The 25,000-nt window shown below is 38.0% G+C and overlaps 65 non-coding genes and 7 pseudogenes across 65 annotated transcripts; all 72 read left to right on the plus strand.

Moving 5' to 3' along the window:
• Window positions 1-193: 193 nt before the first annotated feature.
• Window positions 194-312, plus strand: LOC129781664 (5S ribosomal RNA). Its single transcript, XR_008744208.1, has one exon. It is a non-coding gene; the product is annotated as a 5S ribosomal RNA (ribosomal RNA).
• A 228-nt stretch (window positions 313-540) lies between these two features.
• Window positions 541-659, plus strand: LOC129781676 (5S ribosomal RNA). Its single transcript, XR_008744219.1, has one exon. It is a non-coding gene; the product is annotated as a 5S ribosomal RNA (ribosomal RNA).
• Window positions 660-887: 228 nt separating this feature from the next.
• On the plus strand, window positions 888-1,006 carry LOC129781687 (5S ribosomal RNA). Its single transcript, XR_008744230.1, has one exon. It is a non-coding gene; the product is annotated as a 5S ribosomal RNA (ribosomal RNA).
• A 228-nt stretch (window positions 1,007-1,234) lies between these two features.
• Window positions 1,235-1,353, plus strand: LOC129781623 (5S ribosomal RNA). Its single transcript, XR_008744176.1, has one exon. It is a non-coding gene; the product is annotated as a 5S ribosomal RNA (ribosomal RNA).
• A 228-nt stretch (window positions 1,354-1,581) lies between these two features.
• On the plus strand, window positions 1,582-1,700 carry LOC129781635 (5S ribosomal RNA). Its single transcript, XR_008744187.1, has one exon. It is a non-coding gene; the product is annotated as a 5S ribosomal RNA (ribosomal RNA).
• Window positions 1,701-1,928: 228 nt separating this feature from the next.
• LOC129781644 (5S ribosomal RNA) lies at window positions 1,929-2,047 on the plus strand. Its single transcript, XR_008744188.1, has one exon. It is a non-coding gene; the product is annotated as a 5S ribosomal RNA (ribosomal RNA).
• Window positions 2,048-2,275: 228 nt separating this feature from the next.
• LOC129781645 (5S ribosomal RNA) lies at window positions 2,276-2,394 on the plus strand. Its single transcript, XR_008744189.1, has one exon. It is a non-coding gene; the product is annotated as a 5S ribosomal RNA (ribosomal RNA).
• A 228-nt stretch (window positions 2,395-2,622) lies between these two features.
• On the plus strand, window positions 2,623-2,741 carry LOC129781646 (5S ribosomal RNA). Its single transcript, XR_008744190.1, has one exon. It is a non-coding gene; the product is annotated as a 5S ribosomal RNA (ribosomal RNA).
• Window positions 2,742-2,969: 228 nt separating this feature from the next.
• Window positions 2,970-3,088, plus strand: LOC129781647 (5S ribosomal RNA). Its single transcript, XR_008744192.1, has one exon. It is a non-coding gene; the product is annotated as a 5S ribosomal RNA (ribosomal RNA).
• A 230-nt stretch (window positions 3,089-3,318) lies between these two features.
• On the plus strand, window positions 3,319-3,437 carry LOC129781648 (5S ribosomal RNA). Its single transcript, XR_008744193.1, has one exon. It is a non-coding gene; the product is annotated as a 5S ribosomal RNA (ribosomal RNA).
• Window positions 3,438-3,664: 227 nt separating this feature from the next.
• On the plus strand, window positions 3,665-3,783 carry LOC129781649 (5S ribosomal RNA). Its single transcript, XR_008744194.1, has one exon. It is a non-coding gene; the product is annotated as a 5S ribosomal RNA (ribosomal RNA).
• Window positions 3,784-4,011: 228 nt separating this feature from the next.
• Window positions 4,012-4,130, plus strand: LOC129781650 (5S ribosomal RNA). Its single transcript, XR_008744195.1, has one exon. It is a non-coding gene; the product is annotated as a 5S ribosomal RNA (ribosomal RNA).
• A 228-nt stretch (window positions 4,131-4,358) lies between these two features.
• Window positions 4,359-4,477, plus strand: LOC129781651 (5S ribosomal RNA). The gene has a single exon (XR_008744196.1). It is a non-coding gene; the product is annotated as a 5S ribosomal RNA (ribosomal RNA).
• A 228-nt stretch (window positions 4,478-4,705) lies between these two features.
• LOC129781653 (5S ribosomal RNA) lies at window positions 4,706-4,824 on the plus strand. The gene has a single exon (XR_008744198.1). It is a non-coding gene; the product is annotated as a 5S ribosomal RNA (ribosomal RNA).
• Window positions 4,825-5,051: 227 nt separating this feature from the next.
• LOC129781654 (5S ribosomal RNA) lies at window positions 5,052-5,170 on the plus strand. Its single transcript, XR_008744199.1, has one exon. It is a non-coding gene; the product is annotated as a 5S ribosomal RNA (ribosomal RNA).
• Window positions 5,171-5,398: 228 nt separating this feature from the next.
• Window positions 5,399-5,517, plus strand: LOC129781655 (5S ribosomal RNA). Its single transcript, XR_008744200.1, has one exon. It is a non-coding gene; the product is annotated as a 5S ribosomal RNA (ribosomal RNA).
• Window positions 5,518-5,745: 228 nt separating this feature from the next.
• LOC129781656 (5S ribosomal RNA) lies at window positions 5,746-5,864 on the plus strand. Its single transcript, XR_008744201.1, has one exon. It is a non-coding gene; the product is annotated as a 5S ribosomal RNA (ribosomal RNA).
• Window positions 5,865-6,091: 227 nt separating this feature from the next.
• Window positions 6,092-6,210, plus strand: LOC129781657 (5S ribosomal RNA). Its single transcript, XR_008744202.1, has one exon. It is a non-coding gene; the product is annotated as a 5S ribosomal RNA (ribosomal RNA).
• Window positions 6,211-6,440: 230 nt separating this feature from the next.
• On the plus strand, window positions 6,441-6,559 carry LOC129781659 (5S ribosomal RNA). The gene has a single exon (XR_008744203.1). It is a non-coding gene; the product is annotated as a 5S ribosomal RNA (ribosomal RNA).
• A 228-nt stretch (window positions 6,560-6,787) lies between these two features.
• On the plus strand, window positions 6,788-6,906 carry LOC129781660 (5S ribosomal RNA). The gene has a single exon (XR_008744204.1). It is a non-coding gene; the product is annotated as a 5S ribosomal RNA (ribosomal RNA).
• Window positions 6,907-7,134: 228 nt separating this feature from the next.
• Window positions 7,135-7,253, plus strand: LOC129781661 (5S ribosomal RNA). Its single transcript, XR_008744205.1, has one exon. It is a non-coding gene; the product is annotated as a 5S ribosomal RNA (ribosomal RNA).
• Window positions 7,254-7,483: 230 nt separating this feature from the next.
• LOC129781662 (5S ribosomal RNA) lies at window positions 7,484-7,602 on the plus strand. The gene has a single exon (XR_008744206.1). It is a non-coding gene; the product is annotated as a 5S ribosomal RNA (ribosomal RNA).
• Window positions 7,603-7,830: 228 nt separating this feature from the next.
• On the plus strand, window positions 7,831-7,949 carry LOC129781663 (5S ribosomal RNA). The gene has a single exon (XR_008744207.1). It is a non-coding gene; the product is annotated as a 5S ribosomal RNA (ribosomal RNA).
• Window positions 7,950-8,178: 229 nt separating this feature from the next.
• Window positions 8,179-8,297, plus strand: LOC129781665 (5S ribosomal RNA). The gene has a single exon (XR_008744209.1). It is a non-coding gene; the product is annotated as a 5S ribosomal RNA (ribosomal RNA).
• Window positions 8,298-8,527: 230 nt separating this feature from the next.
• On the plus strand, window positions 8,528-8,646 carry LOC129781666 (5S ribosomal RNA). The gene has a single exon (XR_008744210.1). It is a non-coding gene; the product is annotated as a 5S ribosomal RNA (ribosomal RNA).
• A 228-nt stretch (window positions 8,647-8,874) lies between these two features.
• On the plus strand, window positions 8,875-8,993 carry LOC129781667 (5S ribosomal RNA). The gene has a single exon (XR_008744211.1). It is a non-coding gene; the product is annotated as a 5S ribosomal RNA (ribosomal RNA).
• Window positions 8,994-9,223: 230 nt separating this feature from the next.
• On the plus strand, window positions 9,224-9,342 carry LOC129781668 (5S ribosomal RNA). The gene has a single exon (XR_008744212.1). It is a non-coding gene; the product is annotated as a 5S ribosomal RNA (ribosomal RNA).
• Window positions 9,343-9,571: 229 nt separating this feature from the next.
• LOC129781669 (5S ribosomal RNA) lies at window positions 9,572-9,690 on the plus strand. Its single transcript, XR_008744213.1, has one exon. It is a non-coding gene; the product is annotated as a 5S ribosomal RNA (ribosomal RNA).
• Window positions 9,691-9,918: 228 nt separating this feature from the next.
• On the plus strand, window positions 9,919-10,037 carry LOC129781670 (5S ribosomal RNA). The gene has a single exon (XR_008744214.1). It is a non-coding gene; the product is annotated as a 5S ribosomal RNA (ribosomal RNA).
• Window positions 10,038-10,264: 227 nt separating this feature from the next.
• LOC129781671 (5S ribosomal RNA) lies at window positions 10,265-10,383 on the plus strand. The gene has a single exon (XR_008744215.1). It is a non-coding gene; the product is annotated as a 5S ribosomal RNA (ribosomal RNA).
• Window positions 10,384-10,611: 228 nt separating this feature from the next.
• Window positions 10,612-10,730, plus strand: LOC129781672 (5S ribosomal RNA). The gene has a single exon (XR_008744216.1). It is a non-coding gene; the product is annotated as a 5S ribosomal RNA (ribosomal RNA).
• Window positions 10,731-10,958: 228 nt separating this feature from the next.
• LOC129781636 (5S ribosomal RNA) lies at window positions 10,959-11,078 on the plus strand (annotated as a pseudogene).
• A 228-nt stretch (window positions 11,079-11,306) lies between these two features.
• LOC129781637 (5S ribosomal RNA) lies at window positions 11,307-11,426 on the plus strand (annotated as a pseudogene).
• Window positions 11,427-11,654: 228 nt separating this feature from the next.
• Window positions 11,655-11,773, plus strand: LOC129781673 (5S ribosomal RNA). The gene has a single exon (XR_008744217.1). It is a non-coding gene; the product is annotated as a 5S ribosomal RNA (ribosomal RNA).
• A 229-nt stretch (window positions 11,774-12,002) lies between these two features.
• Window positions 12,003-12,121, plus strand: LOC129781675 (5S ribosomal RNA). The gene has a single exon (XR_008744218.1). It is a non-coding gene; the product is annotated as a 5S ribosomal RNA (ribosomal RNA).
• A 230-nt stretch (window positions 12,122-12,351) lies between these two features.
• Window positions 12,352-12,470, plus strand: LOC129781677 (5S ribosomal RNA). The gene has a single exon (XR_008744220.1). It is a non-coding gene; the product is annotated as a 5S ribosomal RNA (ribosomal RNA).
• Window positions 12,471-12,697: 227 nt separating this feature from the next.
• On the plus strand, window positions 12,698-12,816 carry LOC129781678 (5S ribosomal RNA). The gene has a single exon (XR_008744221.1). It is a non-coding gene; the product is annotated as a 5S ribosomal RNA (ribosomal RNA).
• A 228-nt stretch (window positions 12,817-13,044) lies between these two features.
• On the plus strand, window positions 13,045-13,164 carry LOC129781638 (5S ribosomal RNA; annotated as a pseudogene).
• Window positions 13,165-13,392: 228 nt separating this feature from the next.
• Window positions 13,393-13,511, plus strand: LOC129781617 (5S ribosomal RNA). The gene has a single exon (XR_008744170.1). It is a non-coding gene; the product is annotated as a 5S ribosomal RNA (ribosomal RNA).
• A 228-nt stretch (window positions 13,512-13,739) lies between these two features.
• LOC129781639 (5S ribosomal RNA) lies at window positions 13,740-13,859 on the plus strand (annotated as a pseudogene).
• Window positions 13,860-14,087: 228 nt separating this feature from the next.
• On the plus strand, window positions 14,088-14,206 carry LOC129781679 (5S ribosomal RNA). Its single transcript, XR_008744222.1, has one exon. It is a non-coding gene; the product is annotated as a 5S ribosomal RNA (ribosomal RNA).
• Window positions 14,207-14,435: 229 nt separating this feature from the next.
• LOC129781680 (5S ribosomal RNA) lies at window positions 14,436-14,554 on the plus strand. Its single transcript, XR_008744223.1, has one exon. It is a non-coding gene; the product is annotated as a 5S ribosomal RNA (ribosomal RNA).
• Window positions 14,555-14,784: 230 nt separating this feature from the next.
• LOC129781633 (5S ribosomal RNA) lies at window positions 14,785-14,906 on the plus strand. Its single transcript, XR_008744185.1, has one exon. It is a non-coding gene; the product is annotated as a 5S ribosomal RNA (ribosomal RNA).
• Window positions 14,907-15,136: 230 nt separating this feature from the next.
• Window positions 15,137-15,255, plus strand: LOC129781681 (5S ribosomal RNA). The gene has a single exon (XR_008744224.1). It is a non-coding gene; the product is annotated as a 5S ribosomal RNA (ribosomal RNA).
• Window positions 15,256-15,483: 228 nt separating this feature from the next.
• On the plus strand, window positions 15,484-15,602 carry LOC129781682 (5S ribosomal RNA). The gene has a single exon (XR_008744225.1). It is a non-coding gene; the product is annotated as a 5S ribosomal RNA (ribosomal RNA).
• A 227-nt stretch (window positions 15,603-15,829) lies between these two features.
• On the plus strand, window positions 15,830-15,948 carry LOC129781683 (5S ribosomal RNA). Its single transcript, XR_008744226.1, has one exon. It is a non-coding gene; the product is annotated as a 5S ribosomal RNA (ribosomal RNA).
• A 230-nt stretch (window positions 15,949-16,178) lies between these two features.
• LOC129781684 (5S ribosomal RNA) lies at window positions 16,179-16,297 on the plus strand. Its single transcript, XR_008744227.1, has one exon. It is a non-coding gene; the product is annotated as a 5S ribosomal RNA (ribosomal RNA).
• Window positions 16,298-16,526: 229 nt separating this feature from the next.
• On the plus strand, window positions 16,527-16,645 carry LOC129781685 (5S ribosomal RNA). The gene has a single exon (XR_008744228.1). It is a non-coding gene; the product is annotated as a 5S ribosomal RNA (ribosomal RNA).
• Window positions 16,646-16,874: 229 nt separating this feature from the next.
• On the plus strand, window positions 16,875-16,993 carry LOC129781686 (5S ribosomal RNA). The gene has a single exon (XR_008744229.1). It is a non-coding gene; the product is annotated as a 5S ribosomal RNA (ribosomal RNA).
• Window positions 16,994-17,222: 229 nt separating this feature from the next.
• LOC129781688 (5S ribosomal RNA) lies at window positions 17,223-17,341 on the plus strand. The gene has a single exon (XR_008744231.1). It is a non-coding gene; the product is annotated as a 5S ribosomal RNA (ribosomal RNA).
• A 228-nt stretch (window positions 17,342-17,569) lies between these two features.
• Window positions 17,570-17,688, plus strand: LOC129781689 (5S ribosomal RNA). The gene has a single exon (XR_008744232.1). It is a non-coding gene; the product is annotated as a 5S ribosomal RNA (ribosomal RNA).
• Window positions 17,689-17,916: 228 nt separating this feature from the next.
• Window positions 17,917-18,036, plus strand: LOC129781640 (5S ribosomal RNA; annotated as a pseudogene).
• Window positions 18,037-18,264: 228 nt separating this feature from the next.
• Window positions 18,265-18,383, plus strand: LOC129781652 (5S ribosomal RNA). Its single transcript, XR_008744197.1, has one exon. It is a non-coding gene; the product is annotated as a 5S ribosomal RNA (ribosomal RNA).
• Window positions 18,384-18,611: 228 nt separating this feature from the next.
• LOC129781641 (5S ribosomal RNA) lies at window positions 18,612-18,731 on the plus strand (annotated as a pseudogene).
• Window positions 18,732-18,959: 228 nt separating this feature from the next.
• LOC129781691 (5S ribosomal RNA) lies at window positions 18,960-19,078 on the plus strand. The gene has a single exon (XR_008744233.1). It is a non-coding gene; the product is annotated as a 5S ribosomal RNA (ribosomal RNA).
• Window positions 19,079-19,307: 229 nt separating this feature from the next.
• LOC129781692 (5S ribosomal RNA) lies at window positions 19,308-19,426 on the plus strand. Its single transcript, XR_008744234.1, has one exon. It is a non-coding gene; the product is annotated as a 5S ribosomal RNA (ribosomal RNA).
• A 230-nt stretch (window positions 19,427-19,656) lies between these two features.
• On the plus strand, window positions 19,657-19,778 carry LOC129781634 (5S ribosomal RNA). Its single transcript, XR_008744186.1, has one exon. It is a non-coding gene; the product is annotated as a 5S ribosomal RNA (ribosomal RNA).
• A 230-nt stretch (window positions 19,779-20,008) lies between these two features.
• LOC129781693 (5S ribosomal RNA) lies at window positions 20,009-20,127 on the plus strand. Its single transcript, XR_008744235.1, has one exon. It is a non-coding gene; the product is annotated as a 5S ribosomal RNA (ribosomal RNA).
• Window positions 20,128-20,355: 228 nt separating this feature from the next.
• LOC129781618 (5S ribosomal RNA) lies at window positions 20,356-20,474 on the plus strand. The gene has a single exon (XR_008744171.1). It is a non-coding gene; the product is annotated as a 5S ribosomal RNA (ribosomal RNA).
• Window positions 20,475-20,702: 228 nt separating this feature from the next.
• LOC129781619 (5S ribosomal RNA) lies at window positions 20,703-20,821 on the plus strand. Its single transcript, XR_008744172.1, has one exon. It is a non-coding gene; the product is annotated as a 5S ribosomal RNA (ribosomal RNA).
• Window positions 20,822-21,048: 227 nt separating this feature from the next.
• On the plus strand, window positions 21,049-21,167 carry LOC129781620 (5S ribosomal RNA). Its single transcript, XR_008744173.1, has one exon. It is a non-coding gene; the product is annotated as a 5S ribosomal RNA (ribosomal RNA).
• A 230-nt stretch (window positions 21,168-21,397) lies between these two features.
• LOC129781621 (5S ribosomal RNA) lies at window positions 21,398-21,516 on the plus strand. The gene has a single exon (XR_008744174.1). It is a non-coding gene; the product is annotated as a 5S ribosomal RNA (ribosomal RNA).
• Window positions 21,517-21,745: 229 nt separating this feature from the next.
• Window positions 21,746-21,864, plus strand: LOC129781622 (5S ribosomal RNA). Its single transcript, XR_008744175.1, has one exon. It is a non-coding gene; the product is annotated as a 5S ribosomal RNA (ribosomal RNA).
• A 228-nt stretch (window positions 21,865-22,092) lies between these two features.
• On the plus strand, window positions 22,093-22,211 carry LOC129781624 (5S ribosomal RNA). The gene has a single exon (XR_008744177.1). It is a non-coding gene; the product is annotated as a 5S ribosomal RNA (ribosomal RNA).
• A 229-nt stretch (window positions 22,212-22,440) lies between these two features.
• LOC129781625 (5S ribosomal RNA) lies at window positions 22,441-22,559 on the plus strand. The gene has a single exon (XR_008744178.1). It is a non-coding gene; the product is annotated as a 5S ribosomal RNA (ribosomal RNA).
• A 228-nt stretch (window positions 22,560-22,787) lies between these two features.
• On the plus strand, window positions 22,788-22,906 carry LOC129781627 (5S ribosomal RNA). Its single transcript, XR_008744179.1, has one exon. It is a non-coding gene; the product is annotated as a 5S ribosomal RNA (ribosomal RNA).
• Window positions 22,907-23,135: 229 nt separating this feature from the next.
• LOC129781628 (5S ribosomal RNA) lies at window positions 23,136-23,254 on the plus strand. Its single transcript, XR_008744180.1, has one exon. It is a non-coding gene; the product is annotated as a 5S ribosomal RNA (ribosomal RNA).
• Window positions 23,255-23,483: 229 nt separating this feature from the next.
• Window positions 23,484-23,602, plus strand: LOC129781629 (5S ribosomal RNA). Its single transcript, XR_008744181.1, has one exon. It is a non-coding gene; the product is annotated as a 5S ribosomal RNA (ribosomal RNA).
• Window positions 23,603-23,832: 230 nt separating this feature from the next.
• Window positions 23,833-23,952, plus strand: LOC129781643 (5S ribosomal RNA; annotated as a pseudogene).
• Window positions 23,953-24,180: 228 nt separating this feature from the next.
• Window positions 24,181-24,299, plus strand: LOC129781630 (5S ribosomal RNA). The gene has a single exon (XR_008744182.1). It is a non-coding gene; the product is annotated as a 5S ribosomal RNA (ribosomal RNA).
• A 227-nt stretch (window positions 24,300-24,526) lies between these two features.
• Window positions 24,527-24,645, plus strand: LOC129781631 (5S ribosomal RNA). The gene has a single exon (XR_008744183.1). It is a non-coding gene; the product is annotated as a 5S ribosomal RNA (ribosomal RNA).
• Window positions 24,646-24,874: 229 nt separating this feature from the next.
• LOC129781632 (5S ribosomal RNA) lies at window positions 24,875-24,993 on the plus strand. Its single transcript, XR_008744184.1, has one exon. It is a non-coding gene; the product is annotated as a 5S ribosomal RNA (ribosomal RNA).
• The last annotated feature ends 7 nt before the right edge of the window (window positions 24,994-25,000 follow it).

Below are 25,000 nucleotides of genomic sequence, written 5' to 3' on the forward strand. Positions count from 1 at the left end.
TCATCGAAATGTAATACACATTTCATTATTCCCACAAAAAGACATTATTTTAGTTGAATTTAAAGCAATGATTATGTGGGGGACTATTCATTCAATTTCCCATCATCGCATTTGATGCAAAGTAAAATGAACTGTTCTAAACACACTTTCATCCAGAGACAGCATAAAACCTCTTTATAAAGATGCTGGATTTGTCAACGATCATACCATGTTGAAAACACCGGTTCTCGTCCGATCACCGAAGTTAAGCAACATCGGGCGCGATCAGTACTTAGATGGGTGACCGCTTGGGAACGTCGCGTGTCGTTGGCATCTTCTTTTTTTTTCTTTCACAAATCGATTTTCTTTCATCGAAATGTAATACACATTTCATTATTCCCACAAAAAGACATTATTTTAGTTGAATTTAAAGCAATGATTATGTGGGGGACTATTCATTCAATTTCCCATCATCGCATTTGATGCAAAGTAAAATGAACTGTTCTAAACACACTTTCATCCAGAGACAGCATAAAACCTCTTTATAAAGATGCTGGATTTGTCAACGATCATACCATGTTGAAAACACCGGTTCTCGTCCGATCACCGAAGTTAAGCAACATCGGGCGCGATCAGTACTTAGATGGGTGACCGCTTGGGAACGTCGCGTGTCGTTGGCATCTTCTTTTTTTTTCTTTCACAAATCGATTTTCTTTCATCGAAATGTAATACACATTTCATTATTCCCACAAAAAGACATTATTTTAGTTGAATTTAAAGCAATGATTATGTGGGGGACTATTCATTCAATTTCCCATCATCGCATTTGATGCAAAGTAAAATGAACTGTTCTAAACACACTTTCATCCAGAGACAGCATAAAACCTTTTCATAATGATGCTGAATTTGTCAACGATCATACCATGTTGAAAACACCGGTTCTCGTCCGATCACCGAAGTTAAGCAACATCGGGCGCGATCAGTACTTAGATGGGTGACCGCTTGGGAACGTCGCGTGTCGTTGGCATCTTCTTTTTTTTTCTTTCACAAATCGATTTTCTTTCATCGAAATGTAATACACATTTCATTATTCCCCCCAAAAGACATTATTTTAGTTGAATTTAAAGCAATGATTATGTGGGGGACTATTCATTCAATTTCCCATCATCGCATTTGATGCAAAGTGAAATGAACTGTTCTAAACACACTTTCATCCAGAGACAGCATAAAACCTCTTTATAAAGATGCTGGATTTGTCAACGATCATACCATGTTGAAAACACCGGTTCTCGTCCGATCACCGAAGTTAAGCAACATCGGGCGCGATCAGTACTTAGATGGGTGACCGCTTGGGAACGTCGCGTGTCGTTGGCATCTTCTTTTTTTTTCTTTCACAAATCGATTTTCTTTCATCGAAATGTAATACACATTTCATTATTCCCCCCAAAAGACATTATTTTAGTTGAATTTAAAGCAATGATTATGTGGGGGACTATTCATTCAATTTCCCATCATCGCATTTGATGCAAAGTAAAATGAACTGTTCTAAACACACTTTCATCCAGAGACAGCATAAAACCTCTTTATAAAGATGCTGGATTTGTCAACGATCATACCATGTTGAAAACACCGGTTCTCGTCCGATCACCGAAGTTAAGCAACATCGGGCGCGATCAGTACTTAGATGGGTGACCGCTTGGGAACGTCGCGTGTCGTTGGCATCTTCTTTTTTTTTCTTTCACAAATCGATTTTCTTTCATCGAAATGTAATACACATTTCATTATTCCCCCCAAAAGACATTATTTTAGTTGAATTTAAAGCAATGATTATGTGGGGGACTATTCATTCAATTTCCCATCATCGCATTTGATGCAAAGTGAAATGAACTGTTCTAAACACACTTTCATCCAGAGACAGCATAAAACCTCTTTATAAAGATGCTGGATTTGTCAACGATCATACCATGTTGAAAACACCGGTTCTCGTCCGATCACCGAAGTTAAGCAACATCGGGCGCGATCAGTACTTAGATGGGTGACCGCTTGGGAACGTCGCGTGTCGTTGGCATCTTCTTTTTTTTTCTTTCACAAATCGATTTTCTTTCATCGAAATGTAATACACATTTCATTATTCCCCCCAAAAGACATTATTTTAGTTGAATTTAAAGCAATGATTATGTGGGGGACTATTCATTCAATTTCCCATCATCGCATTTGATGCAAAGTAAAATGAACTGTTCTAAACACACTTTCATCCAGAGACAGCATAAAACCTCTTTATAAAGATGCTGGATTTGTCAACGATCATACCATGTTGAAAACACCGGTTCTCGTCCGATCACCGAAGTTAAGCAACATCGGGCGCGATCAGTACTTAGATGGGTGACCGCTTGGGAACGTCGCGTGTCGTTGGCATCTTCTTTTTTTTTCTTTCACAAATCGATTTTCTTTCATCGAAATGTAATACACATTTCATTATTCCCCCCAAAAGACATTATTTTAGTTGAATTTAAAGCAATGATTATGTGGGGGACTATTCATTCAATTTCCCATCATCGCATTTGATGCAAAGTGAAATGAACTGTTCTAAACACACTTTCATCCAGAGACAGCATAAAACCTCTTTATAAAGATGCTGGATTTGTCAACGATCATACCATGTTGAAAACACCGGTTCTCGTCCGATCACCGAAGTTAAGCAACATCGGGCGCGATCAGTACTTAGATGGGTGACCGCTTGGGAACGTCGCGTGTCGTTGGCATCTTCTTTTTTTTTCTTTCACAAATCGATTTTCTTTCATCGAAATGTAATACACATTTCATTATTCCCCCCAAAAGACATTATTTTAGTTGAATTTAAAGCAATGATTATGTGGGGGACTATTCATTCAATTTCCCATCATCGCATTTGATGCAAAGTGAAATGAACTGTTCTAAACACACTTTCATCCAGAGACAGCATAAAACCTCTTTATAAAGATGCTGGATTTGTCAACGATCATACCATGTTGAAAACACCGGTTCTCGTCCGATCACCGAAGTTAAGCAACATCGGGCGCGATCAGTACTTAGATGGGTGACCGCTTGGGAACGTCGCGTGTCGTTGGCATCTTCTTTTTTTTTCTTTCACAAATCGTTTGTTTTTTTAATCGAAATGTAATACACATTTCATTATTCCCCCCAAAAGACATTATTTTAGTTGAATTTAAAGCAATGATTATGTGGGGGACTATTCATTCAATTTCCCATCATCGCATTTGATGCAAAGTAAAATGAACTGTTCTAAACACACTTTCATCCAGAGACAGCATAAAACCTTTTCATAATGATGCTGAATTTGTCAACGATCATACCATGTTGAAAACACCGGTTCTCGTCCGATCACCGAAGTTAAGCAACATCGGGCGCGATCAGTACTTAGATGGGTGACCGCTTGGGAACGTCGCGTGTCGTTGGCATCTTCTTTTTTTTTCTTTCACAAATCGTTTTTTTTCATCGAAATGTAATACACATTTCATTATTCCCCCCAAAAGACATTATTTTAGTTGAATTTAAAGCAATGATTATGTGGGGGACTATTCATTCAATTTCCCATCATCGCATTTGATGCAAAGTAAAATGAACTGTTCTAAACACACTTTCATCCAGAGACAGCATAAAACCTTTTCATAATGATGCTGAATTTGTCAACGATCATACCATGTTGAAAACACCGGTTCTCGTCCGATCACCGAAGTTAAGCAACATCGGGCGCGATCAGTACTTAGATGGGTGACCGCTTGGGAACGTCGCGTGTCGTTGGCATCTTCTTTTTTTTTCTTTCACAAATCGTTTTTTTTTCATCGAAATGTAATACACATTTCATTATTCCCCCCAAAAGACATTATTTTAGTTGAATTTAAAGCAATGATTATGTGGGGGACTATTCATTCAATTTCCCATCATCGCATTTGATGCAAAGTAAAATGAACTGTTCTAAACACACTTTCATCCAGAGACAGCATAAAACCTTTTCATAATGATGCTGAATTTGTCAACGATCATACCATGTTGAAAACACCGGTTCTCGTCCGATCACCGAAGTTAAGCAACATCGGGCGCGATCAGTACTTAGATGGGTGACCGCTTGGGAACGTCGCGTGTCGTTGGCATCTTCTTTTTTTTTCTTTCACAAATCGTTTTTTTTTCATCGAAATGTAATACACATTTCATTATTCCCACAAAAAGACATTATTTTAGTTGAATTTAAAGCAATGATTATGTGGGGGACTATTCATTCAATTTCCCATCATCGCATTTGATGCAAAGTAAAATGAACTGTTCTAAACACACTTTCATCCAGAGACAGCATAAAACCTTTTCATAATGATGCTGAATTTGTCAACGATCATACCATGTTGAAAACACCGGTTCTCGTCCGATCACCGAAGTTAAGCAACATCGGGCGCGATCAGTACTTAGATGGGTGACCGCTTGGGAACGTCGCGTGTCGTTGGCATCTTCTTTTTTTTTCTTTCACAAATCGTTTTTTTTTCATCGAAATGTAATACACATTTCATTATTCCCACAAAAAGACATTATTTTAGTTGAATTTAAAGCAATGATTATGTGGGGGACTATTCATTCAATTTCCCATCATCGCATTTGATGCAAAGTGAAATGAACTGTTCTAAACACACTTTCATCCAGAGACAGCATAAAACCTTTTCATAATGATGCTGAATTTGTCAACGATCATACCATGTTGAAAACACCGGTTCTCGTCCGATCACCGAAGTTAAGCAACATCGGGCGCGATCAGTACTTAGATGGGTGACCGCTTGGGAACGTCGCGTGTCGTTGGCATCTTCTTTTTTTTTCTTTCACAAATCGTTTTTTTTCATCGAAATGTAATACACATTTCATTATTCCCCCCAAAAGACATTATTTTAGTTGAATTTAAAGCAATGATTATGTGGGGGACTATTCATTCAATTTCCCATCATAGCATTTGATGCAAAGTAAAATGCACTGTTCTAAACACACTTTCATCCAGAGACAGCATAAAACCTTTTCATAATGATGCTGAATTTGTCAACGATCATACCATGTTGAAAACACCGGTTCTCGTCCGATCACCGAAGTTAAGCAACATCGGGCGCGATCAGTACTTAGATGGGTGACCGCTTGGGAACGTCGCGTGTCGTTGGCATCTTCTTTTTTTTTCTTTCACAAATCGTTTTTTTTTCATCGAAATGTAATACACATTTCATTATTCCCCCCAAAAGACATTATTTTAGTTGAATTTAAAGCAATGATTATGTGGGGGACTATTCATTCAATTTCCCATCATCGCATTTGATGCAAAGTAAAATGAACTGTTCTAAACACACTTTCATCCAGAGACAGCATAAAACCTTTTCATAATGATGCTGAATTTGTCAACGATCATACCATGTTGAAAACACCGGTTCTCGTCCGATCACCGAAGTTAAGCAACATCGGGCGCGATCAGTACTTAGATGGGTGACCGCTTGGGAACGTCGCGTGTCGTTGGCATCTTCTTTTTTTTTCTTTCACAAATCGTTTTTTTTTCATCGAAATGTAATACACATTTCATTATTCCCCCCAAAAGACATTATTTTAGTTGAATTTAAAGCAATGATTATGTGGGGGACTATTCATTCAATTTCCCATCATCGCATTTGATGCAAAGTAAAATGAACTGTTCTAAACACACTTTCATCCAGAGACAGCATAAAACCTTTTCATAATGATGCTGAATTTGTCAACGATCATACCATGTTGAAAACACCGGTTCTCGTCCGATCACCGAAGTTAAGCAACATCGGGCGCGATCAGTACTTAGATGGGTGACCGCTTGGGAACGTCGCGTGTCGTTGGCATCTTCTTTTTTTTTCTTTCACAAATCGTTTTTTTTCATCGAAATGTAATACACATTTCATTATTCCCCCCAAAAGACATTATTTTAGTTGAATTTAAAGCAATGATTATGTGGGGGACTATTCATTCAATTTCCCATCATCGCATTTGATGCAAAGTAAAATGAACTGTTCTAAACACACTTTCATCCAGAGACAGCATAAAACCTTTTCATAATGATGCTGAATTTGTCAACGATCATACCATGTTGAAAACACCGGTTCTCGTCCGATCACCGAAGTTAAGCAACATCGGGCGCGATCAGTACTTAGATGGGTGACCGCTTGGGAACGTCGCGTGTCGTTGGCATCTTCTTTTTTTTTCTTTCACAAATCGTTTGTTTTTTTAATCGAAATGTAATACACATTTCATTATTCCCCCCAAAAGACATTATTTTAGTTGAATTTAAAGCAATGATTATGTGGGGGACTATTCATTCAATTTCCCATCATCGCATTTGATGCAAAGTAAAATGAACTGTTCTAAACACACTTTCATCCAGAGACAGCATAAAACCTTTTCATAATGATGCTGAATTTGTCAACGATCATACCATGTTGAAAACACCGGTTCTCGTCCGATCACCGAAGTTAAGCAACATCGGGCGCGATCAGTACTTAGATGGGTGACCGCTTGGGAACGTCGCGTGTCGTTGGCATCTTCTTTTTTTTTCTTTCACAAATCGTTTTTTTTTCATCGAAATGTAATACACATTTCATTATTCCCACAAAAAGACATTATTTTAGTTGAATTTAAAGCAATGATTATGTGGGGGACTATTCATTCAATTTCCCATCATCGCATTTGATGCAAAGTAAAATGAACTGTTCTAAACACACTTACATCCAGAGACAGCATAAAACCTTTTCATAATGATTCTGAATTTGTCAACGATCATACCATGTTGAAAACACCGGTTCTCGTCCGATCACCGAAGTTAAGCAACATCGGGCGCGATCAGTACTTAGATGGGTGACCGCTTGGGAACGTCGCGTGTCGTTGGCATCTTCTTTTTTTTTCTTTCACAAATCGTTTTTTTTTCATCGAAATGTAATACACATTTCATTATTCCCCCCAAAAGACATTATTTTAGTTGAATTTAAAGCAATGATTATGTGGGGGACTATTCATTCAATTTCCCATCATCGCATTTGATGCAAAGTAAAATGAACTGTTCTAAACACACTTTCATCCAGAGACAGCATAAAACCTTTTCATAATGATGCTGAATTTGTCAACGATCATACCATGTTGAAAACACCGGTTCTCGTCCGATCACCGAAGTTAAGCAACATCGGGCGCGATCAGTACTTAGATGGGTGACCGCTTGGGAACGTCGCGTGTCGTTGGCATCTTCTTTTTTTTTCTTTCACAAATCGTTTGTTTTTTTAATCGAAATGTAATACACATTTCATTATTCCCCCCAAAAGACATTATTTTAGTTGAATTTAAAGCAATGATTATGTGGGGGACTATTCATTCAATTTCCCATCATCGCATTTGATGCAAAGTAAAATGAACTGTTCTAAACACACTTTCATCCAGAGACAGCATAAAACCTTTTCATAATGATGCTGAATTTGTCAACGATCATACCATGTTGAAAACACCGGTTCTCGTCCGATCACCGAAGTTAAGCAACATCGGGCGCGATCAGTACTTAGATGGGTGACCGCTTGGGAACGTCGCGTGTCGTTGGCATCTTCTTTTTTTTTCTTTCACAAATCGTTTTTTTTTCATCGAAATGTAATACACATTTCATTATTCCCCCCAAAAGACATTATTTTAGTTGAATTTAAAGCAATGATTATGTGGGGGACTATTCATTCAATTTCCCATCATCGCATTTGATGCAAAGTAAAATGAACTGTTCTAAACACACTTTCATCCAGAGACAGCATAAAACCTTTTCATAATGATGCTGAATTTGTCAACGATCATACCATGTTGAAAACACCGGTTCTCGTCCGATCACCGAAGTTAAGCAACATCGGGCGCGATCAGTACTTAGATGGGTGACCGCTTGGGAACGTCGCGTGTCGTTGGCATCTTCTTTTTTTTTCTTTCACAAATCGTTTTTTTTTTCATCGAAATGTAATACACATTTCATTATTCCCCCCAAAAGACATTATTTTAGTTGAATTTAAAGCAATGATTATGTGGGGGACTATTCATTCAATTTCCCATCATCGCATTTGATGCAAAGTAAAATGAACTGTTCTAAACACACTTACATCCAGAGACAGCATAAAACCTTTTCATAATGATGCTGAATTTGTCAACGATCATACCATGTTGAAAACACCGGTTCTCGTCCGATCACCGAAGTTAAGCAACATCGGGCGCGATCAGTACTTAGATGGGTGACCGCTTGGGAACGTCGCGTGTCGTTGGCATCTTCTTTTTTTTTCTTTCACAAATCGTTTGTTTTTTTAATCGAAATGTAATACACATTTCATTATTCCCCCCAAAAGACATTATTTTAGTTGAATTTAAAGCAATGATTATGTGGGGGACTATTCATTCAATTTCCCATCATCGCATTTGATGCAAAGTAAAATGAACTGTTCTAAACACACTTACATCCAGAGACAGCATAAAACCTTTTCATAATGATTCTGAATTTGTCAACGATCATACCATGTTGAAAACACCGGTTCTCGTCCGATCACCGAAGTTAAGCAACATCGGGCGCGATCAGTACTTAGATGGGTGACCGCTTGGGAACGTCGCGTGTCGTTGGCATCTTCTTTTTTTTTCTTTCACAAATCGTTTTTTTTTCATCGAAATGTAATACACATTTCATTATTCCCCCCAAAAGACATTATTTTAGTTGAATTTAAAGCAATGATTATGTGGGGGACTATTCATTCAATTTCCCATCATCGCATTTGATGCAAAGTAAAATGAACTGTTCTAAACACACTTTCATCCAGAGACAGCATAAAACCTTTTCATAATGATGCTGAATTTGTCAACGATCATACCATGTTGAAAACACCGGTTCTCGTCCGATCACCGAAGTTAAGCAACATCGGGCGCGATCAGTACTTAGATGGGTGACCGCTTGGGAACGTCGCGTGTCGTTGGCATCTTCTTTTTTTTTCTTTCACAAATCGTTTGTTTTTTTAATCGAAATGTAATACACATTTCATTATTCCCCCCAAAAGACATTATTTTAGTTGAATTTAAAGCAATGATTATGTGGGGGACTATTCATTCAATTTCCCATCATCGCATTTGATGCAAAGTAAAATGAACTGTTCTAAACACACTTACATCCAGAGACAGCATAAAACCTTTTCATAATGATTCTGAATTTGTCAACGATCATACCATGTTGAAAACACCGGTTCTCGTCCGATCACCGAAGTTAAGCAACATCGGGCGCGATCAGTACTTAGATGGGTGACCGCTTGGGAACGTCGCGTGTCGTTGGCATCTTCTTTTTTTTTCTTTCACAAATCGTTTTTTTTTTCATCGAAATGTAATACACATTTCATTATTCCCCCCAAAAGACATTATTTTAGTTGAATTTAAAGCAATGATTATGTGGGGGACTATTCATTCAATTTCCCATCATCGCATTTGATGCAAAGTAAAATGAACTGTTCTAAACACACTTACATCCAGAGACAGCATAAAACCTTTTCATAATGATTCTGAATTTGTCAACGATCATACCATGTTGAAAACACCGGTTCTCGTCCGATCACCGAAGTTAAGCAACATCGGGCGCGATCAGTACTTAGATGGGTGACCGCTTGGGAACGTCGCGTGTCGTTGGCATCTTCTTTTTTTTTCTTTCACAAATCGTTTTTTTTTCATCGAAATGTAATACACATTTCATTATTCCCCCCAAAAGACATTATTTTAGTTGAATTTAAAGCAATGATTATGTGGGGGACTATTCATTCAATTTCCCATCATCGCATTTGATGCAAAGTAAAATGAACTGTTCTAAACACACTTTCATCCAGAGACAGCATAAAACCTTTTCATAATGATGCTGAATTTGTCAACGATCATACCATGTTGAAAACACCGGTTCTCGTCCGATCACCGAAGTTAAGCAACATCGGGCGCGATCAGTACTTAGATGGGTGACCGCTTGGGAACGTCGCGTGTCGTTGGCATCTTCTTTTTTTTCTTTCACAAATCGATTTTCTTTCATCGAAATGTAATACACATTTCATTATTCCCCCCAAAAGACATTATTTTAGTTGAATTTAAAGCAATGATTATGTGGGGGACTATTCATTCAATTTCCCATCATCGCATTTGATGCAAAGTGAAATGAACTGTTCTAAACACACTTTCATCCAGAGACAGCATAAAACCTCTTTATAAAGATGCTGGATTTGTCAACGATCATACCATGTTGAAAACACCGGTTCTCGTCCGATCACCGAAGTTAAGCAACATCGGGCGCGATCAGTACTTAGATGGGTGACCGCTTGGGAACGTCGCGTGTCGTTGGCATCTTCTTTTTTTTTCTTTCACAAATCGATTTTCTTTCATCGAAATGTAATACACATTTCATTATTCCCACAAAAAGACATTATTTTAGTTGAATTTAAAGCAATGATTATGTGGGGGACTATTCATTCAATTTCCCATCATCGCATTTGATGCAAAGTAAAATGAACTGTTCTAAACACACTTTCATCCAGAGACAGCATAAAACCTCTTTATAAAGATGCTGGATTTGTCAACGATCATACCATGTTGAAAACACCGGTTCTCGTCCGATCACCGAAGTTAAGCAACATCGGGCGCGATCAGTACTTAGATGGGTGACCGCTTGGGAACGTCGCGTGTCGTTGGCATCTTCTTTTTTTTTCTTTCACAAATCGATTTTCTTTCATCGAAATGTAATACACATTTCATTATTCCCCCCAAAAGACATTATTTTAGTTGAATTTAAAGCAATGATTATGTGGGGGACTATTCATTCAATTTCCCATCATCGCATTTGATGCAAAGTAAAATGAACTGTTCTAAACACACTTACATCCAGAGACAGCATAAAACCTTTTCATAATGATTCTGAATTTGTCAACGATCATACCATGTTGAAAACACCGGTTCTCGTCCGATCACCGAAGTTAAGCAACATCGGGCGCGATCAATACTTAGATGGGGTGACCGCTTGGGAACGTCGCGTGTCGTTGGCATCTTCTTTTTTTTTCTTTCACAAATCGTTTTTTTTTCATCGAAATGTAATACACATTTCATTATTCCCACAAAAAGACATTATTTTAGTTGAATTTAAAGCAATGATTATGTGGGGGACTATTCATTCAATTTCCCATCATCGCATTTGATGCAAAGTGAAATGAACTGTTCTAAACACACTTTCATCCAGAGACAGCATAAAACCTTTTCATAATGATGCTGAATTTGTCAACGATCATACCATGTTGAAAACACCGGTTCTCGTCCGATCACCGAAGTTAAGCAACATCGGGCGCGATCAATACTTAGATGGGGTGACCGCTTGGGAACGTCGCGTGTCGTTGGCATCTTCTTTTTTTTTCTTTCACAAATCGTTTTTTTTTCATCGAAATGTAATACACATTTCATTATTCCCACAAAAAGACATTATTTTAGTTGAATTTAAAGCAATGATTATGTGGGGGACTATTCATTCAATTTCCCATCATCGCATTTGATGCAAAGTGAAATGAACTGTTCTAAACACACTTTCATCCAGAGACAGCATAAAACCTTTTCATAATGATGCTGAATTTGTCAACGATCATACCATGTTGAAAACACCGGTTCTCGTCCGATCACCGAAGTTAAGCAACATCGGGCGCGATCAGTACTTAGATGGGTGACCGCTTGGGAACGTCGCGTGTCGTTGGCATCTTCTTTTTTTTTCTTTCACAAATCGTTTTTTTTTTCATCGAAATGTAATACACATTTCATTATTCCCACAAAAAGACATTATTTTAGTTGAATTTAAAGCAATGATTATGTGGGGGACTATTCATTCAATTTCCCATCATCGCATTTGATGCAAAGTAAAATGCACTGTTCTAAACACACTTTCATCCAGAGACAGCATAAAACCTTTTCATAATGATGCTGAATTTGTCAACGATCATACCATGTTGAAAACACCGGTTCTCGTCCGATCACCGAAGTTAAGCAACATCGGGCGCGATCAGTACTTAGATGGGTGACCGCTTGGGAACGTCGCGTGTCGTTGGCATCTTCTTTTTTTTTCTTTCACAAATCGTTTGTTTTTTTAATCGAAATGTAATACACATTTCATTATTCCCCCCAAAAGACATTATTTTAGTTGAATTTAAAGCAATGATTATGTGGGGGACTATTCATTCAATTTCCCATCATCGCATTTGATGCAAAGTAAAATGAACTGTTCTAAACACACTTTCATCCAGAGACAGCATAAAACCTTTTCATAATGATGCTGAATTTGTCAACGATCATACCATGTTGAAAACACCGGTTCTCGTCCGATCACCGAAGTTAAGCAACATCGGGCGCGATCAGTACTTAGATGGGTGACCGCTTGGGAACGTCGCGTGTCGTTGGCATCTTCTTTTTTTTCTTTCACAAATCGATTTTCTTTCATCGAAATGTAATACACATTTCATTATTCCCCCCAAAAGACATTATTTTAGTTGAATTTAAAGCAATGATTATGTGGGGGACTATTCATTCAATTTCCCATCATCGCATTTGATGCAAAGTGAAATGAACTGTTCTAAACACACTTTCATCCAGAGACAGCATAAAACCTCTTTATAAAGATGCTGGATTTGTCAACGATCATACCATGTTGAAAACACCGGTTCTCGTCCGATCACCGAAGTTAAGCAACATCGGGCGCGATCAGTACTTAGATGGGTGACCGCTTGGGAACGTCGCGTGTCGTTGGCATCTTCTTTTTTTTTCTTTCACAAATCGATTTTCTTTCATCGAAATGTAATACACATTTCATTATTCCCACAAAAAGACATTATTTTAGTTGAATTTAAAGCAATGATTATGTGGGGGACTATTCATTCAATTTCCCATCATCGCATTTGATGCAAAGTAAAATGAACTGTTCTAAACACACTTACATCCAGAGACAGCATAAAACCTTTTCATAATGATTCTGAATTTGTCAACGATCATACCATGTTGAAAACACCGGTTCTCGTCCGATCACCGAAGTTAAGCAACATCGGGCGCGATCAATACTTAGATGGGGTGACCGCTTGGGAACGTCGCGTGTCGTTGGCATCTTCTTTTTTTTTCTTTCACAAATCGTTTTTTTTTCATCGAAATGTAATACACATTTCATTATTCCCACAAAAAGACATTATTTTAGTTGAATTTAAAGCAATGATTATGTGGGGGACTATTCATTCAATTTCCCATCATCGCATTTGATGCAAAGTGAAATGAACTGTTCTAAACACACTTTCATCCAGAGACAGCATAAAACCTTTTCATAATGATGCTGAATTTGTCAACGATCATACCATGTTGAAAACACCGGTTCTCGTCCGATCACCGAAGTTAAGCAACATCGGGCGCGATCAGTACTTAGATGGGTGACCGCTTGGGAACGTCGCGTGTCGTTGACATCTTCTTTTTTTTTCTTTCACAAATCGTTTTTTTTTCATCGAAATGTAATACACATTTCATTATTCCCACAAAAAGACATTATTTTAGTTGAATTTAAAGCAATGATTATGTGGGGGACTATTCATTCAATTTCCCATCATCGCATTTGATGCAAAGTGAAATGAACTGTTCTAAACACACTTTCATCCAGAGACAGCATAAAACCTTTTCATAATGATGCTGAATTTGTCAACGATCATACCATGTTGAAAACACCGGTTCTCGTCCGATCACCGAAGTTAAGCAACATCGGGCGCGATCAATACTTAGATGGGGTGACCGCTTGGGAACGTCGCGTGTCGTTGGCATCTTCTTTTTTTTTCTTTCACAAATCGTTTTTTTTTCATCGAAATGTAATACACATTTCATTATTCCCACAAAAAGACATTATTTTAGTTGAATTTAAAGCAATGATTATGTGGGGGACTATTCATTCAATTTCCCATCATCGCATTTGATGCAAAGTGAAATGAACTGTTCTAAACACACTTTCATCCAGAGACAGCATAAAACCTTTTCATAATGATGCTGAATTTGTCAACGATCATACCATGTTGAAAACACCGGTTCTCGTCCGATCACCGAAGTTAAGCAACATCGGGCGCGATCAGTACTTAGATGGGTGACCGCTTGGGAACGTCGCGTGTCGTTGGCATCTTCTTTTTTTTTCTTTCACAAATCGTTTTTTTTTTCATCGAAATGTAATACACATTTCATTATTCCCACAAAAAGACATTATTTTAGTTGAATTTAAAGCAATGATTATGTGGGGGACTATTCATTCAATTTCCCATCATCGCATTTGATGCAAAGTAAAATGCACTGTTCTAAACACACTTTCATCCAGAGACAGCATAAAACCTTTTCATAATGATGCTGAATTTGTCAACGATCATACCATGTTGAAAACACCGGTTCTCGTCCGATCACCGAAGTTAAGCAACATCGGGCGCGATCAGTACTTAGATGGGTGACCGCTTGGGAACGTCGCGTGTCGTTGGCATCTTCTTTTTTTTTCTTTCACAAATCGTTTGTTTTTTTAATCGAAATGTAATACACATTTCATTATTCCCCCCAAAAGACATTATTTTAGTTGAATTTAAAGCAATGATTATGTGGGGGACTATTCATTCAATTTCCCATCATCGCATTTGATGCAAAGTAAAATGAACTGTTCTAAACACACTTTCATCCAGAGACAGCATAAAACCTTTTCATAATGATGCTGAATTTGTCAACGATCATACCATGTTGAAAACACCGGTTCTCGTCCGATCACCGAAGTTAAGCAACATCGGGCGCGATCAGTAGTACTTAGATGGGTGACCGCTTGGGAACGTCGCGTGTCGTTGGCATCTTCTTTTTTTTTCTTTCACAAATCGTTTGTTTTTTTAATCGAAATGTAATACACATTTCATTATTCCCCCCAAAAGACATTATTTTAGTTGAATTTAAAGCAATGATTATGTGGGGGACTATTCATTCAATTTCCCATCATCGCATTTGATGCAAAGTAAAATGCACTGTTCTAAACACACTTTCATCCAGAGACAGCATAAAACCTTTTCATAATGATGCTGAATTTGTCAACGATCATACCATGTTGAAAACACCGGTTCTCGTCCGATCACCGAAGTTAAGCAACATCGGGCGCGATCAGTACTTAGATGGGTGACCGCTTGGGAACGTCGCGTGTCGTTGGCATCTTCTTTTTTTTTCTTTCACAAATCGTTTTTTTTTCATCGAAATGTAATACACATTTCATTATTCCCCCCAAAAGACATTATTTTAGTTGAATTTAAAGCAATGATTATGTGGGGGACTATTCATTCAATTTCCCATCATCGCATTTGATGCAAAGTAAAATGAACTGTTCTAAACACACTTTCATCCAGAGACAGCATAAAACCTTTTCATAATGATGCTGAATTTGTCAACGATCATACCATGTTGAAAACACCGGTTCTCGTCCGATCACCGAAGTTAAGCAACATCGGGCGCGATCAGTACTTAGATGGGTGACCGCTTGGGAACGTCGCGTGTCGTTGGCATCTTCTTTTTTTTTCTTTCACAAATCGTTTTTTTTAATCGAAATGTAATACACATTTCATTATTCCCCCCAAAAGACATTATTTTAGTTGAATTTAAAGCAATGATTATGTGGGGGACTATTCATTCAATTTCCCATCATCGCATTTGATGCAAAGTAAAATGAACTGTTCTAAACACACTTTCATCCAGAGACAGCATAAAACCTTTTCATAATGATGCTGAATTTGTCAACGATCATACCATGTTGAAAACACCGGTTCTCGTCCGATCACCGAAGTTAAGCAACATCGGGCGCGATCAGTACTTAGATGGGTGACCGCTTGGGAACGTCGCGTGTCGTTGGCATCTTCTTTTTTTTTCTTTCACAAATCGTTTGTTTTTTTAATCGAAATGTAATACACATTTCATTATTCCCCCCAAAAGACATTATTTTAGTTGAATTTAAAGCAATGATTATGTGGGGGACTATTCATTCAATTTCCCATCATCGCATTTGATGCAAAGTAAAATGCACTGTTCTAAACACACTTTCATCCAGAGACAGCATAAAACCTTTTCATAATGATGCTGAATTTGTCAACGATCATACCATGTTGAAAACACCGGTTCTCGTCCGATCACCGAAGTTAAGCAACATCGGGCGCGATCAGTACTTAGATGGGTGACCGCTTGGGAACGTCGCGTGTCGTTGGCATCTTCTTTTTTTTTCTTTCACAAATCGTTTTTTTTTTCATCGAAATGTAATACACATTTCATTATTCCCCCCAAAAGACATTATTTTAGTTGAATTTAAAGCAATGATTATGTGGGGGACTATTCATTCAATTTCCCATCATCGCATTTGATGCAAAGTAAAATGAACTGTTCTAAACACACTTTCATCCAGAGACAGCATAAAACCTTTTCATAATGATGCTGAATTTGTCAACGATCATACCATGTTGAAAACACCGGTTCTCGTCCGATCACCGAAGTTAAGCAACATCGGGCGCGATCAGTACTTAGATGGGTGACCGCTTGGGAACGTCGCGTGTCGTTGGCATCTTCTTTTTTTTTCTTTCACAAATCGTTTTTTTTTTCATCGAAATGTAATACACATTTCATTATTCCCCCCAAAAGACATTATTTTAGTTGAATTTAAAGCAATGATTATGTGGGGGACTATTCATTCAATTTCCCATCATCGCATTTGATGCAAAGTAAAATGAACTGTTCTAAACACACTTTCATCCAGAGACAGCATAAAACCTTTTCATAATGATGCTGAATTTGTCAACGATCATACCATGTTGAAAACACCGGTTCTCGTCCGATCACCGAAGTTAAGCAACATCGGGCGCGATCAGTACTTAGATGGGTGACCGCTTGGGAACGTCGCGTGTCGTTGGCATCTTCTTTTTTTTTCTTTCACAAATCGTTTTTTTTTTCATCGAAATGTAATACACATTTCATTATTCCCCCCAAAAGACATTATTTTAGTTGAATTTAAAGCAATGATTATGTGGGGGACTATTCATTCAATTTCCCATCATCGCATTTGATGCAAAGTGAAATGAACTGTTCTAAACACACTTTCATCCAGAGACAGCATAAAACCTCTTTATAAAGATGCTGGATTTGTCAACGATCATACCATGTTGAAAACACCGGTTCTCGTCCGATCACCGAAGTTAAGCAACATCGGGCGCGATCAGTACTTAGATGGGTGACCGCTTGGGAACGTCGCGTGTCGTTGGCATCTTCTTTTTTTTTCTTTCACAAATCGATTTTCTTTCATCGAAATGTAATACACATTTCATTATTCCCACAAAAAGACATTATTTTAGTTGAATTTAAAGCAATGATTATGTGGGGGACTATTCATTCAATTTCCCATCATCGCATTTGATGCAAAGTAAAATGAACTGTTCTAAACACACTTTCATCCAGAGACAGCATAAAACCTCTTTATAAAGATGCTGGATTTGTCAACGATCATACCATGTTGAAAACACCGGTTCTCGTCCGATCACCGAAGTTAAGCAACATCGGGCGCGATCAGTACTTAGATGGGTGACCGCTTGGGAACGTCGCGTGTCGTTGGCATCTTCTTTTTTTTTCTTTCACAAATCGATTTTCTTTCATCGAAATGTAATACACATTTCATTATTCCCCCCAAAAGACATTATTTTAGTTGAATTTAAAGCAATGATTATGTGGGGGACTATTCATTCAATTTCCCATCATCGCATTTGATGCAAAGTAAAATGAACTGTTCTAAACACACTTACATCCAGAGACAGCATAAAACCTTTTCATAATGATTCTGAATTTGTCAACGATCATACCATGTTGAAAACACCGGTTCTCGTCCGATCACCGAAGTTAAGCAACATCGGGCGCGATCAATACTTAGATGGGGTGACCGCTTGGGAACGTCGCGTGTCGTTGGCATCTTCTTTTTTTTTCTTTCACAAATCGTTTTTTTTTCATCGAAATGTAATACACATTTCATTATTCCCACAAAAAGACATTATTTTAGTTGAATTTAAAGCAATGATTATGTGGGGGACTATTCATTCAATTTCCCATCATCGCATTTGATGCAAAGTGAAATGAACTGTTCTAAACACACTTTCATCCAGAGACAGCATAAAACCTTTTCATAATGATGCTGAATTTGTCAACGATCATACCATGTTGAAAACACCGGTTCTCGTCCGATCACCGAAGTTAAGCAACATCGGGCGCGATCAGTACTTAGATGGGTGACCGCTTGGGAACGTCGCGTGTCGTTGACATCTTCTTTTTTTTTCTTTCACAAATCGTTTTTTTTTCATCGAAATGTAATACACATTTCATTATTCCCACAAAAAGACATTATTTTAGTTGAATTTAAAGCAATGATTATGTGGGGGACTATTCATTCAATTTCCCATCATCGCATTTGATGCAAAGTGAAATGAACTGTTCTAAACACACTTTCATCCAGAGACAGCATAAAACCTTTTCATAATGATGCTGAATTTGTCAACGATCATACCATGTTGAAAACACCGGTTCTCGTCCGATCACCGAAGTTAAGCAACATCGGGCGCGATCAATACTTAGATGGGGTGACCGCTTGGGAACGTCGCGTGTCGTTGGCATCTTCTTTTTTTTTCTTTCACAAATCGTTTTTTTTTCATCGAAATGTAATACACATTTCATTATTCCCACAAAAAGACATTATTTTAGTTGAATTTAAAGCAATGATTATGTGGGGGACTATTCATTCAATTTCCCATCATCGCATTTGATGCAAAGTGAAATGAACTGTTCTAAACACACTTTCATCCAGAGACAGCATAAAACCTTTTCATAATGATGCTGAATTTGTCAACGATCATACCATGTTGAAAACACCGGTTCTCGTCCGATCACCGAAGTTAAGCAACATCGGGCGCGATCAGTACTTAGATGGGTGACCGCTTGGGAACGTCGCGTGTCGTTGGCATCTTCTTTTTTTTTCTTTCACAAATCGTTTTTTTTTTCATCGAAATGTAATACACATTTCATTATTCCCACAAAAAGACATTATTTTAGTTGAATTTAAAGCAATGATTATGTGGGGGACTATTCATTCAATTTCCCATCATCGCATTTGATGCAAAGTAAAATGCACTGTTCTAAACACACTTTCATCCAGAGACAGCATAAAACCTTTTCATAATGATGCTGAATTTGTCAACGATCATACCATGTTGAAAACACCGGTTCTCGTCCGATCACCGAAGTTAAGCAACATCGGGCGCGATCAGTACTTAGATGGGTGACCGCTTGGGAACGTCGCGTGTCGTTGGCATCTTCTTTTTTTTTCTTTCACAAATCGTTTGTTTTTTTAATCGAAATGTAATACACATTTCATTATTCCCCCCAAAAGACATTATTTTAGTTGAATTTAAAGCAATGATTATGTGGGGGACTATTCATTCAATTTCCCATCATCGCATTTGATGCAAAGTAAAATGAACTGTTCTAAACACACTTTCATCCAGAGACAGCATAAAACCTTTTCATAATGATGCTGAATTTGTCAACGATCATACCATGTTGAAAACACCGGTTCTCGTCCGATCACCGAAGTTAAGCAACATCGGGCGCGATCAGTAGTACTTAGATGGGTGACCGCTTGGGAACGTCGCGTGTCGTTGGCATCTTCTTTTTTTTTCTTTCACAAATCGTTTGTTTTTTTAATCGAAATGTAATACACATTTCATTATTCCCCCCAAAAGACATTATTTTAGTTGAATTTAAAGCAATGATTATGTGGGGGACTATTCATTCAATTTCCCATCATCGCATTTGATGCAAAGTAAAATGCACTGTTCTAAACACACTTTCATCCAGAGACAGCATAAAACCTTTTCATAATGATGCTGAATTTGTCAACGATCATACCATGTTGAAAACACCGGTTCTCGTCCGATCACCGAAGTTAAGCAACATCGGGCGCGATCAGTACTTAGATGGGTGACCGCTTGGGAACGTCGCGTGTCGTTGGCATCTTCTTTTTTTTTCTTTCACAAATCGTTTTTTTTTCATCGAAATGTAATACACATTTCATTATTCCCCCCAAAAGACATTATTTTAGTTGAATTTAAAGCAATGATTATGTGGGGGACTATTCATTCAATTTCCCATCATCGCATTTGATGCAAAGTAAAATGAACTGTTCTAAACACACTTTCATCCAGAGACAGCATAAAACCTTTTCATAATGATGCTGAATTTGTCAACGATCATACCATGTTGAAAACACCGGTTCTCGTCCGATCACCGAAGTTAAGCAACATCGGGCGCGATCAGTACTTAGATGGGTGACCGCTTGGGAACGTCGCGTGTCGTTGGCATCTTCTTTTTTTTTCTTTCACAAATCGTTTTTTTTTCATCGAAATGTAATACACATTTCATTATTCCCCCCAAAAGACATTATTTTAGTTGAATTTAAAGCAATGATTATGTGGGGGACTATTCATTCAATTTCCCATCATCGCATTTGATGCAAAGTAAAATGAACTGTTCTAAACACACTTTCATCCAGAGACAGCATAAAACCTTTTCATAATGATGCTGAATTTGTCAACGATCATACCATGTTGAAAACACCGGTTCTCGTCCGATCACCGAAGTTAAGCAACATCGGGCGCGATCAGTACTTAGATGGGTGACCGCTTGGGAACGTCGCGTGTCGTTGGCATCTTCTTTTTTTTTCTTTCACAAATCGTTTTTTTTAATCGAAATGTAATACACATTTCATTATTCCCCCCAAAAGACATTATTTTAGTTGAATTTAAAGCAATGATTATGTGGGGGACTATTCATTCAATTTCCCATCATCGCATTTGATGCAAAGTAAAATGAACTGTTCTAAACACACTTTCATCCAGAGACAGCATAAAACCTTTTCATAATGATGCTGAATTTGTCAACGATCATACCATGTTGAAAACACCGGTTCTCGTCCGATCACCGAAGTTAAGCAACATCGGGCGCGATCAGTACTTAGATGGGTGACCGCTTGGGAACGTCGCGTGTCGTTGGCATCTTCTTTTTTTTTCTTTCACAAATCGTTTGTTTTTTTAATCGAAATGTAATACACATTTCATTATTCCCCCCAAAAGACATTATTTTAGTTGAATTTAAAGCAATGATTATGTGGGGGACTATTCATTCAATTTCCCATCATCGCATTTGATGCAAAGTAAAATGCACTGTTCTAAACACACTTTCATCCAGAGACAGCATAAAACCTTTTCATAATGATGCTGAATTTGTCAACGATCATACCATGTTGAAAACACCGGTTCTCGTCCGATCACCGAAGTTAAGCAACATCGGGCGCGATCAGTACTTAGATGGGTGACCGCTTGGGAACGTCGCGTGTCGTTGGCATCTTCTTTTTTTTTCTTTCACAAATCGTTTTTTTTTTCATCGAAATGTAATACACATTTCATTATTCCCCCCAAAAGACATTATTTTAGTTGAATTTAAAGCAATGATTATGTGGGGGACTATTCATTCAATTTCCCATCATCGCATTTGATGCAAAGTAAAATGAACTGTTCTAAACACACTTTCATCCAGAGACAGCATAAAACCTTTTCATAATGATGCTGAATTTGTCAACGATCATACCATGTTGAAAACACCGGTTCTCGTCCGATCACCGAAGTTAAGCAACATCGGGCGCGATCAGTACTTAGATGGGTGACCGCTTGGGAACGTCGCGTGTCGTTGGCATCTTCTTTTTTTTTCTTTCACAAATCGTTTTTTTTTCATCGAAATGTAATACACATTTCATTATTCCCCCCAAAAGACATTATTTTAGTTGAATTTAAAGCAATGATTATGTGGGGGACTATTCATTCAATTTCCCATCATCGCATTTGATGCAAAGTAAAATGAACTGTTCTAAACACACTTTCATCCAGAGACAGCATAAAACCTTTTCATAATGATGCTGAATTTGTCAACGATCATACCATGTTGAAAACACCGGTTCTCGTCCGATCACCGAAGTTAAGCAACATCGGGCGCGATCAGTACTTAGATGGGTGACCGCTTGGGAACGTCGCGTGTCGTTGGCATCTTCTTTTTTTTTTCTTTCACAAATCGTTTTTTTTTCATCGAAATGTAATACACATTTCATTATTCCCCCCAAAAGACATTATTTTAGTTGAATTTAAAGCAATGATTATGTGGGGGACTATTCATTCAATTTCCCATCATCGCATTTGATGCAAAGTAAAATGCACTGTTCTAAACACACTTTCATCCAGAGACAGCATAAAACCTTTTCATAATGATGCTGAATTTGTCAACGATCATACCATGTTGAAAACACCGGTTCTCGTCCGATCACCGAAGTTAAGCAACATCGGGCGCGATCAGTACTTAGATGGGTGACCGCTTGGGAACGTCGCGTGTCGTTGGCATCTTCTTTTTTTTTCTTTCACAAATCGTTTTTTTTTCATCGAAATGTAATACACATTTCATTATTCCCCCCAAAAGACATTATTTTAGTTGAATTTAAAGCAATGATTATGTGGGGGACTATTCATTCAATTTCCCATCATCGCATTTGATGCAAAGTAAAATGAACTGTTCTAAACACACTTTCATCCAGAGACAGCATAAAACCTTTTCATAATGATGCTGAATTTGTCAACGATCATACCATGTTGAAAACACCGGTTCTCGTCCGATCACCGAAGTTAAGCAACATCGGGCGCGATCAGTACTTAGATGGGTGACCGCTTGGGAACGTCGCGTGTCGTTGGCATCTTCTTTTTTTTTTCTTTCACAAATCGTTTTTTTTTCATCGAAATGTAATACACATTTCATTATTCCCCCCAAAAGACATTATTTTAGTTGAATTTAAAGCAATGATTATGTGGGGGACTATTCATTCAATTTCCCATCATCGCATTTGATGCAAAGTAAAATGCACTGTTCTAAACACACTTTCATCCAGAGACAGCATAAAACCTTTTCATAATGATGCTGAATTTGTCAACGATCATACCATGTTGAAAACACCGGTTCTCGTCCGATCACCGAAGTTAAGCAACATCGGGCGCGATCAGTACTTAGATGGGTGACCGCTTGGGAACGTCGCGTGTCGTTGGCATCTTCTTTTTTTTTCTTTCACAAATCGTTTTTTTTTTCATCGAAATGTAATACACATTTCATTATTCCCCCCAAAAGACATTATTTTAGTTGAATTTAAAGCAATGATTATGTGGGGGACTATTCATTCAATTTCCCATCATCGCATTTGATGCAAAGTAAAATGCACTGTTCTAAACACACTTTCATCCAGAGACAGCATAAAACCTTTTCATAATGATGCTGAATTTGTCAACGATCATACCATGTTGAAAACACCGGTTCTCGTCCGATCACCGAAGTTAAGCAACATCGGGCGCGATCAGTACTTAGATGGGTGACCGCTTGGGAACGTCGCGTGTCGTTGGCATCTTCTTTTTTTTTCTTTCACAAATCGTTTGTTTTTTTAATCGAAATGTAATACACATTTCATTATTCCCCCCAAAAGACATTATTTTAGTTGAATTTAAAGCAATGATTATGTGGGGGACTATTCATTCAATTTCCCATCATCGCATTTGATGCAAAGTAAAATGAACTGTTCTAAACACACTTTCATCCAGAGACAGCATAAAACCTTTTCATAATGATGCTGAATTTGTCAACGATCATACCATGTTGAAAACACCGGTTCTCGTCCGATCACCGAAGTTAAGCAACATCGGGCGCGATCAATACTTAGATGGGGTGACCGCTTGGGAACGTCGCGTGTCGTTGGCATCTTCTTTTTTTTTCTTTCACAAATCGTTTTTTTTTCATCGAAATGTAATACACATTTCATTATTCCCACAAAAAGACATTATTTTAGTTGAATTTAAAGCAATGATTATGTGGGGGACTATTCATTCAATTTCCCATCATCGCATTTGATGCAAAGTAAAATGAACTGTTCTAAACACACTTTCATCCAGAGACAGCATAAAACCTTTTCATAATGATGCTGAATTTGTCAACGATCATACCATGTTGAAAACACCGGTTCTCGTCCGATCACCGAAGTTAAGCAACATCGGGCGCGATCAGTACTTAGATGGGTGACCGCTTGGGAACGTCGCGTGTCGTTGGCATCTTCTTTTTTTTTCTTTCACAAATCGTTTTTTTTAATCGAAATGTAATACACATTTCATTATTCCCCCCAAAAGACATTATTTTAGTTGAATTTAAAGCAATGATTATGTGGGGGACTATTCATTCAATTTCCCATCATCGCATTTGATGCAAAGTAAAATGAACTGTTCTAAACACACTTTCATCCAGAGACAGCATAAAACCTTTTCATAATGATGCTGAATTTGTCAACGATCATACCATGTTGAAAACACCGGTTCTCGTCCGATCACCGAAGTTAAGCAACATCGGGCGCGATCAGTACTTAGATGGGTGACCGCTTGGGAACGTCGCGTGTCGTTGGCATCTTCTTTTTTTTTCTTTCACAAATCGTTTTTTTTTTCATCGAAATGTAATACACATTTCATTATTCCCCCCAAAAGACATTATTTTAGTTGAATTTAAAGCAATGATTATGTGGGGGACTATTCATTCAATTTCCCATCATCGCATTTGATGCAAAGTAAAATGCACTGTTCTAAACACACTTTCATCCAGAGACAGCATAAAACCTTTTCATAATGATGCTGAATTTGTCAACGATCATACCATGTTGAAAACACCGGTTCTCGTCCGATCACCGAAGTTAAGCAACATCGGGCGCGATCAGTACTTAGATGGGTGACCGCTTGGGAACGTCGCGTGTCGTTGGCATCTTCTT

This window comes from Toxorhynchites rutilus, unplaced genomic scaffold (assembly GCF_029784135.1).
Source record: "Toxorhynchites rutilus septentrionalis strain SRP unplaced genomic scaffold, ASM2978413v1 HiC_scaffold_162, whole genome shotgun sequence".
In the NCBI taxonomy this organism is placed as follows: Eukaryota; Metazoa; Arthropoda; class Insecta; order Diptera; family Culicidae; genus Toxorhynchites; species Toxorhynchites rutilus.